This window comes from Hypomesus nipponensis, chromosome 17, assembly GCF_054491055.1.
Source record: "Hypomesus nipponensis isolate SF chromosome 17, ASM5449105v1, whole genome shotgun sequence".
Lineage (NCBI taxonomy): Eukaryota > Metazoa > Chordata > Actinopteri > Osmeriformes > Osmeridae > Hypomesus > Hypomesus nipponensis.
This window is the reverse complement of record NC_140377.1, coordinates 12,352,719-12,364,409: the sequence shown is the minus strand read 5'-3', so window position 1 is coordinate 12,364,409 and position 11,691 is coordinate 12,352,719. Positions and strand designations below refer to the sequence as shown.

The following is an 11,691-nucleotide window of genomic DNA, read 5'->3' as shown; positions in this document are numbered from 1 at the left end:
AATCACAGCTCCTCTACCTGCCTGCCAACCTGCAACAGAACCAAAGACACAGCAACAGAAGACAGAGAAAGGAGACCCAAACAGTGCACATAAAGGCAACAATCTAACATGGTTTATACTATCATCACAACAGGCATAGCCTCCCGGTCACTACAAGTCATTCAGGTAATGGTAATGTCCTATTGACTCATACAGCTGTGAACAGTATCCTTTCTGAAGTAGAGCCATGGCTAATGTTTGTTGACCGTGGCAGTGTTTAACAGCGTTCAACTCAAGTTAAAAGCAGTAGGCCTACATCTTAAACAGCAGAAAGACAAATATTTATTTCAGGTCATCTACAAGTCCCAGTGTGCCATTACAATCATCCCTTGGCCCAGCAGCAGCTTGGTTTGGACTGGTTGCACAGTGAACAGTGAAGGTTGCTGCCATAAGTTGACCTGAAATGAGTTGGGCCTTTGGGACATCATAGATGATCTGTTAAGTATAAATACAACAGTGTGTGAATGTGAAGGACAGCCGATAAACCTTTATTTATCTCACCGTGTGTATTTCACTTTTCTAAGTCTATACAAGAAAAATGACTGCTCAACAAATTGGCATCACAATATATTGGCACGAGAACCTATCACTTCATAACTGCTACCTCCAATCACTGTACATACTGTCCTGTCACTGTACATACTGTCCTGTCAGTGTACATACTGTCCTGTCACTGTACATACTTTCCTGTCAGTATACATACTGCCCTGTCACTGTTGGCTACATATACGTTGACCCTGGTACCTTACTGTCATGTTTTTTAATATGGCATCATGGTCCTGGGGAAACTCTGTTTTGTTTGTACAACCATAAGTAATTAAAAATGACAATAAAATACACTTGACATGAATAGTAACAACAATTGTATTTTGCCACCAACTGAGTTTGCACATTGCCTCTTACATTAAGGAATGTTGGCAGTGAAACCAAATCGCGCACAATACTGAGGCAACGCAATCGCAGTGCAAGGAAAGTTCACAAAGCTCCAAGCCAGACAACCAGCCAGCCTGATATTACTGCATTTATTTGTCTCTAGTCTGCACCCCTTTCAAGTATTGCAAGTGTGACCACCAACTTCATACTAATAGCTAACTAGCTAACCCACATTGCATTTCATAGTTGCTCGCACGAGCATCCCTAGACCTACTTCACTTACGTATTAGATGTTACAATTGTTGTCATAATTTCCCATCGGAGATTCAAGCAAGCAGACTTTAATTTTGGAAAACCAGACGCTGATTGTGCCAAACCAGGCGTTAATTTCGTGTGGTTTGCTTGACACGTCTCAAAATTTGAGACGCAATTTACGTGTGTAAATGGCAACGTGTCACGTGACACGTTCAAAGCACGCGTTTTTTTAGACGCGTGCTTTTGACACGTCTCAAAGTTTGAGACGTAATTTACGTGTGTAAATGGCAACGTGTCGCTTGACACGCGTCAATTCGAGGCGAAAAAGACGCCGACTTTGTATGGAAGTCTGCGTTTTTTACGCGTGGTTGAGACGGCTTTGCATGCCAAGTCGGCGTTAATTACGCGTGGTTAGCACACGGGGCGTCTTAATACTTGCCCACTAGGCCTTCCATATGAGACTGGGTTGGACGCACACACATCCTTTCTGGAAATGGTGTGCTGACCAAGCCCCACCCTCACCTTCATTTCGCTTCCAATCGCAGCTCGCCGTTACGAATATAAATTATTTTTTGGCGGCCATTGTTGTTTTCAACTGGAATCACCTGAAAGCCGTGTCTGAGGCAGCCACGTTCGGTAAGACTTATTTTTACACATTTTAAGCTAGAATCACTGATTGGGTTCGTGAAAGTACACTACTCTTAAATTATTGTGAAGGTTTGAGCACTTTGAGACCTTTAGATCGTGAGTTTGAAGTGACGGAAAACCGAACTCGAAAAGTAGCTAGCCTTTTCCCTCTGTGTAATTACAGTACTGAATCATGTAGGTTAGCATCTCGGCGAATTCATCAAAAAGCTAGAGGAGGGCAGCTTTTAGGAGACCAAGCAATTCCCCACAGACCTGTCGGCTCAGAATTTTGATTTGGCTCGTGAAAGTCTTTGTATTAAGCCTATGCGCCAGGGAGACCGCATAGGCTTACGCTGCAGCCATGTTTTGGTCGCGTCATGTTCATAAGTTCACCATTTCACAGTTCGGTCGACACCACAAATATCGAGGAGGGCAGCCTTTAGGAGATGTGGGAATTATGCTTTTAGCCAGATGCTCCGATTATTTTTGTGATTTGTGGAAAGTGAGACTGCGTCCCGGGGGTACGTTGTTTTGACTTAGCCTCAGTGACAGACTCGGCTCGCTCACTCAGTCACTGGCAGTGTAAACAATATCGTAATTCACTAAATTCTAGTCCTAAAACGTCAGGGAGGGCTGCTTTTTGTAGACAAGAGTCTGCTGAAGATAGCCAAAATATAGGATCTTTCAAAACAAGCCTATTTAATTTGTCATTTTCCTGAGAAAGCGACCTACGTTAGCCAGGCTAGTTTCACTCGGTCAGCGTATTTAAACGTCTCTGACAGTCAGAATCACTGTTAACAGGCAAAGGGCGAGTTGGTGGTCTTTGGTCAGATGTGTATATTGACCAGTTTAGAGCTAAATACTCTTGCCAGAGCCTGGAATCGAGCCAAATGTTTGGAGTGACTTTGCATGGCCGGGTCTCCATCAGTTCAACACGTTTGGATTTAAGTTCAAGTAATGCCATTGCATTTCACAGTCAAAACTGTAGTTTATGTCAAGTGTAGATGTAAAAAGCTTAATTTTTCACAACTGACATGGATCTTTTCTTCACTTGTACAGGTCTGGAGGGTCATGCAGAGGCCTGCTCAACCAAAAATATGGAGTGTAACAGAGGATGCCCCGAAGCCTTCATCCCCACCAATTTGCCTACAGAGCGAACAGATCCACAGGAGACGCAGTGGCGGCAGCACTCCATGCCACTCTGTAACACCTGGAGCAGCAGGGGAGCTATGTGCAAATGCTCTTTGTGGATTACAGCTCTGCATTCAACACCATCCTCCCACACAAGCTAGTGATTAAGCTGGGGGACCTCGGGCTCCCTTATACCACATGCAGGTGGATCAGCGGCTTCCTCTCTGGCCGCAGACAGTCAGAGTGGGCCATCACACATCCACAGCCATTAGCCTCAGCACTGGCTCCCCCCGGGGCTGTGTGCTCAGTCCCCTTCTCTACTTCCTCTACACACACGACTGCACCCCTGTCCATCACAGTAACACCATTGTAAAGTTTGCAGATGACACCACAGTGGCGGGGTTTATCTCTGGGGGGGATGAGCCCGCCTACAGAGAAGAAGTGGAGCGGCTGTCGAATTGGAGCACGGCCAACAACCTTCTCCTTAACACTGCAAAGACAAAATAACTCTTAATAGACTACAGGAGAAAGAAGACTGAGATCACACCATTGACCATCAGCCGGATCAGTGTGGAGAGGGTGGCAGACTTTTGCTTCCTGGGGGTCCACATACAGGGCAGCCTATCCTGGAGTGTGGACACCTCTGAGCTGCTGAAAAAGGCCCAACAGAGACTGTCCTTCCTGAGAATACTCAGGAATTGAGGAGTAACATCACACAAAGACTGCTGGTGTTCTTTTACCAAGCCTCCATTGAAAGTATACTCACATACGGCATAGGCATTTGGTATACCAGCTGTACAGTGGCTCAGAGGAAAATGCTCCAGAGGGTCATCAACACCGCTCAAAAGATTGTTGGCTGTCCTCTCCCCGCACTGGGAGACCTACACAGATCCCGTTGTCTCAAAAGAGCCCAGAACATCATAAAAGACACTTCACATCCTGGGCACTCCCTGCTTGAAATGTTGCCATCAGGCAGACGGTACAGATCAATCAAGGTAAGGACAAACAGACTCAAACACAGTTTTTATCCAACTGCAATAACCACTGTCAATGCTGCCAAATAATAACGTGCACAATTTCATGTTATGTTTTATGTGATGACTGTGGATGTATGACATGGGTGTGTTGTTTATGGTACTGGCTCAGGTATATTTATTAGCTACGATTTATTAGTTATTGTTGTTTATTTTAGTAATTTTAGTACTTTAGTAATTTGATCCTTTGATTGATTTTTAGGCCAATGAATGTTGCACTGACTGGAAGCACTTTAATTTCGTTGTACCTGTGACAATGACAAATAAAGATCTATCTATCCAGGATGCAACAGAGGATGCTGTGAGCAAGACAGACCCCTTGCTGGACTACCCCTCTCTAGCTGGACAGCTTCTCTTCAACCCTGACCCCAGGATGGCTTCATCCAGCTGGCCTGCTCTGCCTGCCTGCAGGCTCTGCTTGCCACTGCCTGCCAGCCCTCCAGAGACAGACAGTACAATACAAAATGGCTGAAAGGGGTGTATTTATGTAAATGTCCACATTGCCTCAAATCTTTGTGATACTGATTATTTATTTAGTTAAACAGGTGTCCAGGTACACCACAGTATGACTAGCTGTATAGTCAAAATAGTAACGGTAATGTTTCATTCTGAGGGGATTCCTACACAATAGCTAAATCTGGCTCTTTTTTTCATTTAACTGGCAAGTTTTCCTTTTACATGGTAGTTGCTATGGTTCAGGGGTATTGACAATTGCGGTGGACATTTGAGAATGAATACACCCAAAGCTGCTAGAATGTAGTAAGTATTTATTGAATATAGCTTTTTGCAGAAAGGACCTGACACACAGCGTACATTGGGTAGTCTGTCGGCATCTGATGAAACATTCTCCAGAGACAGGGTTTTTATACATGGAGATACAGCTGTAGCCACCTGCACACATCAGTGTCTTGTTCATATTATTAGCACAAAGTATCAAAACACAAGGCTACAGTTTTCTCAGAAACTTTCTAGAAAGTCACTAAATTATATATATTCACTACAACAGCTTGATTGATGGAAAGATTAACTTTTCTTGTTTAGAACAGACAATAAGTCAGTCTTTTCAAAGGTATGCAATTTACTTAAATGTTTAGTTTAATTGTTTATTTTATAGTTAATATAAAGGTGAATTGCCTTTCGTAATTAACAACTATAAAAGTCATGATTTGCTTGCTCTATAGAAAGTCAACACAATTGATCGTTGATTTCACTTGTTGCTTGTCTACCCTTTTGGTTTGCCATTTACTATGTAGTCTACTGTTGGTATTATAGGCTTGTGTGCTGTCAGTTATGTGTTTACTGCCTTTTTTCTTACTGTGCTGCCACATGCCAAAGAAAAATGTAATGTATGCATTTGATGAATAATAAAGTTTTGTTGTTTTACCATGTCTGGCCATTAAATCCATAGACATAATAAAGAATGTCTATGATTAAATCATTAAGTGATCTAAAAACAGGTGTGAAGCCTGGTTATTTTCTGCCACGAGGTACGAAGGCAAACAAGCATCTAAGAGAAGCAACTACTAAATCAAAGTAAGTCATCACAAATTATGCATACAACTTAAATATCTTATATATATATATATATATATATATAGTCAACAGTGAATGAGTTTGTTAGGCTACTAGCGTAAAGTTAAGTTTGGTAATAATTTCAGTAGAACCTAACCGTTGTTTGGCGAGAACGAGAACTGAACTTTATGAGCTAGCCTAGCCTAGCTGTTGTTATGTTCAGTTTTTCATGTATTTTTCGCAAGATGATACAATCTCAACGTTTCATATGTTAAAGATATAATTGAAAGAGGCACATAGTAGTACTATACAAATGTATTTGAAGTGTAGTGAATTAGGTAGTCTGCGTTAGTCATTAAACTGAGTAGGATACCTGTTTAGTAGGCTTTGCATACACATGTGCCATCGAAACCCAGAAACCACAGAGCCCCCCGATATATCAAACCCCAATTTACCCCCTGATTGTAACTTATGTCATACAGCTATATCCGTGATTCAGACTGTAGCCTGTTGCAACATTTCTTAAACGGTCTTAACAGCAGAGGTATTGTAGTCAAAAGGGAATGGGTCTCAATTGTTTCGTTACCTGGGCTTGCATGATTAAGTTAATGACTCGTGTATAGCGTTAGCTAGCTTGTAGCCGTGGAGTGCAGAATCAGAATCAGAATGGGATTTATTCACCATGAAAGTTTGCACAGACAAGGGATTTGCTTTGGCAGGAAGGTGCATACAGTAAACATATAGGAATCTTACATTTAAATATGTGGTCTAACTATACTAAGGATACAAAAGCTTGGAAAGAATATAAGTTGCCAATTTACAATAGAAAATACAATAGAAAATACAAATATTACAGGAGTTGAGTGTAGTGCAAATAGTAAAACGTTTTTAAGGACATTCAGTCAGTGTGAGCTTTGGCCTTGTTGAGGAGGCCAACAGCGGAAGGGAAGAAACTGTTTGTATGGCGTGAGGTTTTGGTCCTGATGGACCACAGCCTTCTGCCAGAGGGGAGGGACTGAAACAGGGAATGTCCAGGGTGGGAGGAGTCAGCCACAATCTTCTTCGCCCGTCTCACGGTCCTCGAGGTGTGCAGGTCCTCGAGGGAAGGCAGATTGCAGCCAATCACCTTCTCTGCGGTGCGGATGATACGCTGCAGCCTGCTGTTGTCCTTGGCAGTGGCAGCAGCGTACCAGGTGGTGATGGAGGAAGTGAGGATGGACTCAATGATGGCTGTGTAGAAGTGCAACATCATTGTCTTTGGCAGGTTGAATTTCTTCAGCTGCCACAGGAAGTACATCCTCTGTTGTGCTTTCTTGGTGAGGGAGCTAATGTTCAGTTCCCACTTGAGGTCCTAGGAGAGGATAGTGCCCAGGAAGCGGAAGGACTCCACAGTGTTGACTGGGGAGTCACACAGGGTGATGGGGGTGAGTGGGGCTGTGTTCTTCCTGAAGTCCACAACCATCTCCACTGTCTTGAGAGCATTGAGCTCTAGGTTGTACTGGCTGCACCAGGTCACCAGGTTGTCTGCTTCCCACCTATAATCAGACTCGTCTCCACCAGAGATGAGCCCAATGAGGGTGGTGTCGTACGCAAACTTCAGGAGTTTCCCGGACGGATGACTGGAGGTGCAGCTGTTGGTGTACAGGGAGAAGAGTAGAGGAGAAAGGACGCAGCCCTGGGGAGATCCAGTGCTGATGGACCGGGAATCAGAGACTTGTGTTCCCAGCTTAACGCACTGCTTCCTGTCAGACAGGAAGTCTGTGATCCACCTGCAGGTGGAATCAGGCACGTTCAGCTGGGAGAGCTTGTCCTGAAGCAGTGCATTTCATTAACACAGTGAATGAACTAGTTAGTACTGTTTAACCAACACGGTTGAATATAGTAGGTTTAGTTTGATTTGTTGCCAACGTGGGACAACTGCACAAGACTTCTCAGACATCACTCATGGTTCCCAACAGTTGGTGTGTAGCAGAGCGGATAGAGAGACTGACTTGTAACCTTACGCTCATGAGTTCAAATCCCCATTCAGCCTATCGTTGTTGGCCAAACATGAAATTGTTTTGCTTCTTCATTGTACATTTTTATAACATTTTGCCATTTTGAGGAGGAACCCGCATCGCTGCTTGCAGCTATATTTATTTATTTAATTCCCCCTATATTTCTTCCATTCAGGCCTACACTTAAGCAATATAGCACGAGTGAGAGGATGTTCGTGGATATCCTCACAGCTGTGGTTCGGCCGCAGCTACTAGGCCGAAGGCCTCACGAACATGTGTTTGTTAGGCCTTCGGTGTCATAGCTGCGTCATTTGGGATGCACATAGTGCACTTACTACCTACCTACATAGTGTACAATATCCCTTGTAGGCTATGCATCTCCAATGACTAAAGCCAATTGAAAATGGCATTACAACCTTTAACCAAATCTAACTTTCACTGTAATCCCCCCCCCAATTTAATAGTCATTACACTCAACTTTGACTTTATGTATTTTCGTAAGTTATGGCAAGGCAGCAGCTATCTGTGGAGGAGAAAAGGAGAAGAAACAGGGAATATCAAAAGAAGCGTAGAGAGAAAATAAACAGTGAGGCAGAGTTAAAGGAGGAATACCTCAGAGCAGAATGGCAAAGATAGAAGAAGAGGGTGGAGGAAGGGAAGCTAAAAATATAAATGACTTGAATGAAAGGGAAAAAATAAGTCAGAGAAAGGCTCGGAAACGTAGACAACAAGTATCAAGAAAAGGTAAGAGAAAGGGCCCAGATCACCCAGAAACTCCCCCACACAGTCCAGTGGATTAGACCATACACAAGCCAGCTTGGAGTAGGCAGGCTATAGCAGGAGAAAGGGAAAGATAGAAAACAAGAGCATGATACTCTAAAGAGGTGAAAGCTTTGAGAAATAAACTTCAAGAGGTAACAAAGGATAGGAACTAAATGAAAAAGCGTTGGGTACGAGAACAAGCTAGGAATAAAAAACACAAGAATCACCAAGAAAAAAAACAGAGCAGTTGCTGCGGGGAAGCCAACTCAAAAAAATCCTCCATTAAGAAAACTCTGCTGTTCCACAATGCACTCATTCATGAATTGAAACAAAACAAGCCTGCCCACACGAACAAGAACTTGACTTGAAAAATATCGGCTAATTCACCAGACAAAGCAATTTGGCGTAACATATAACACACTGCGGAAAATGAGGCTTACTGACAAAAAACCTGCATATATTCAAACAATTACTCAGAAAGTTCATGATTTCTACCATAATGCAGCACGAATGACAACTGACAAACAGGACACAATCACATGCAAGAAAATAAAGCATCATAGAATGATTCTGAGTGATACAGTATTGAACCTCCACAAGGAGTTCACCAAGTTGGAACCAAGAGTGAAGCTCAGTTATTCATCCTTCTGTGCTTTACGTCCATTCTATGTCACAGCACCAAGACCATCGGATCGTGAGACATGCCCACGGCCGGATTATCATATGGCCAACCGGGGCATTTGCCCAGGGGCCCCCGACGACATGTCGTGTAACTGAAATAAATTAAAATGAGCAAGTCAACTGTCCAATGTTTACACACTCACTGTTTAAGCGCGACAAATTGACCAATTAAGTCGTGTGAATATTTCCGACCAGAATACATACCCTTTACGATTGGTACAATGGTAAGGGAGGATGGGTTTAATTTACAGTAGGGGCCCCGAGCCTAAAGGCTGACAAAAAATTGATCGACGCACTCCTTGTGCAAGTGGGTACGTTAAACGAAAACAAAAAAAGGAGAAAGAAGCAAGAGGAGCAGCTCTTCTCCAAAGTGTGCCTTCAATCGACAGCTTAAAAAAAAAGAGGTTGCTAGTTGCACATCAGAGGAGGCACCTGTTGCTAGCTCCTCTGCTAATGTCATCAGCAATGAATCTGATTGTGAGACCACCAGTCCCGCTTGCGAGCCCGAGCCGCCGGAGAGTCTCTTACCACCACCTGGAGCCAGCAGTGCTACATGCGACACGGTCCCAAAGGTTGGTGCCACCAGCTCAAGCACAACCCATGAAAATATAAATGACCCGTCTTTGTGGGGCACAATAGATGAGCGACTCCGGACAACGTTAATTGAAAGCGGGGTGTCTGCCTTCCAAAACCGAGCGGCCAAATATCCAGCGTCAACACGCCGGGACGTTGGGGGTAGGACACGTTCCCTATCAAATGATCTGTTTTCTTGCCGCTTACAGAACGGAGAAATAGTTTCGAGAGATTGGCTGATTTACTCACCTAGTACTGGACATGTGTACTGCTTTGCCTGCAAGGTTTTGTCCACAAAAACAACTGCGTTTGTCATAGGATTCAGCGACTAGAAGCACTCTGATCGCATAACTGAACACGAGAAGAGTTTACAGCATATAACTAATACGCTTGCGTTATTACAGCGATGTAAAGCAATTGGTACTGCTGATGCATCCCTTGTGCAGCAACTGAAAGGAGAGAGCAAGTATTGGAAAGAGGTGCTGAGACGCGTTGTTTCCATGATCAAGTTTTTAAGTGAGAGAGGCCTCCCATTCCGTGGCGACGATGAGCTTCTAGGGTCAGCGCACAATGGAAACTACTTGGGAATATTAGAGCTGATTTCTCAGTTTGATCCCTTTTTGGCTGATCACATCCAGAAATATGGTCAGAAGGGTAGAGGCAGTACATCCTATCTGTCTTCTACAATATGCGAGGAATTGATTGCGCTAATGAGGGAGAAAATAAAGCGGGTCATTGCAGCCAAGCTACAGCGTGCCAAATATTTTTCCGTGATCGTGGATTCAACACCGGACTTATCTCATGTGGACCAGCTTACTTTTATTTTCAGGTTTGTCACTAATGAGGGGAAATTTGTAGAACGATTTATTGGATTCGAGCCTATTGAAAGCCATACTGGGGTGAGCCTGGCTTACAGTGTAGCCTACTTGCAATGATCAGTGACCTGGGCTTGGATCTGTCTAATTGTCGAGGCCAATCATACGACAACGCCAGTAACATGTCAAGCCGATACAACGGCCTTCAGGCCCATTTAAAAAAACAAATCCCACTAATACATTACATACCGTGCGCAGCACATTCCTTGAATTTGGTTGGTGTCAATACCATTGAGAACAGCTGCCAAGAGGCTAGAAGTTTTTTGGGGATACTGCAGTCCACGTACAGTTTTTGCGCTGCGTCAACTCACCGGTGGAATAAAGTTATTCACAATGCTGACATCAACGTAAATATGACTCTGAAATCCCTATCAAGCACACGATGGAGCTGTCGCGCAGATTCAACATCAGCACTTTGGAAGAACTACAGCTCAACAAGGGATGCTTTGGGGAGTTTGTCAGGTGACATGCACGAAACTCCCGATACACGACACGAGGCAGCTTTGTTGTGTGGCAAAATGGAACGCTTGGAAACAGCCTTCATGGCCCATTTCTGGGATGCGGTCCTACACAGGTTCAAGGTGACAAGTGAGCTGTTGCAGAAAAGCGACATTGATTTAAAGACTGCTGTGCGACTACTTGAGTCTTTGCTGTCATATGTGGCTTCACTTCGGGATCAGTTTTCAGAATTTGAAAAGACTGCCATGGGTGTTAAAGATGTGTGCCAGACTTATCAGCACAACCTTCATCGGATAAGGAAACGGAAAGCATTTGCCGATGAAACCAGGGAGCATGAAGTCACAATTGAGGGGAGCCACAAGTTGACACTTTCAACGTGATAATTGATCAGTTACTCAGCTGTCTCAATCAACGTCTGGATGCATACAGGCCTCTGAATGAATGCTTTGGAGTTCTGTTTGATGACAATGAGTCTGACACCAGTGATATTCGCAAGCGGGCCAATTCACTTTCCTCTACTTACCCAATGGATTAAGATCAGAGCTTTGCAGACGAGCTCATTCAATTTAAGTTCTTTGTAGAAGGTGAGCAGGATAAATCACCCTCAAAACTGCTGCAGATTTTGTTGAGAAACGGCCTACAATCAACCTTTCCAAACGTGTTTGTTGCCCTCAGACTTTTTTTGACTCTACCTGTAACTAATTGTGAGGGGGAATGATCGTTTTCACAAATGGCAAGAATAAAAAACGAACTCAGAACAAGTATGTGTCAGAAACGCCTTAGTGCGCTTTCATTGATGGCTATTGAGTCCGAACTTGTTAGAGAGCTGGACTTTGATGACTTGGTGACTAAATTCTCAAGGACGAAATCAAG

At 43.7% G+C, this 11,691-nt stretch overlaps 1 long non-coding RNA gene and 1 pseudogene across 1 annotated transcript; both read left to right on the top strand.

Annotated features, from left to right (window-relative positions):
* The first annotated feature begins 1,467 nt into the window (after nucleotides 1-1,467).
* LOC146253592 (uncharacterized) lies at nucleotides 1,468-5,348 on the top strand. The gene is made up of 3 exons (XR_014731843.1): nucleotides 1,468-1,803; nucleotides 2,854-3,920; nucleotides 4,243-5,348. It is a non-coding gene; the product is annotated as an uncharacterized LOC146253592 (long non-coding RNA).
* Nucleotides 5,349-8,794: 3,446 nt separating this feature from the next.
* On the top strand, nucleotides 8,795-11,691 carry LOC146253591 (zinc finger MYM-type protein 1-like; annotated as a pseudogene).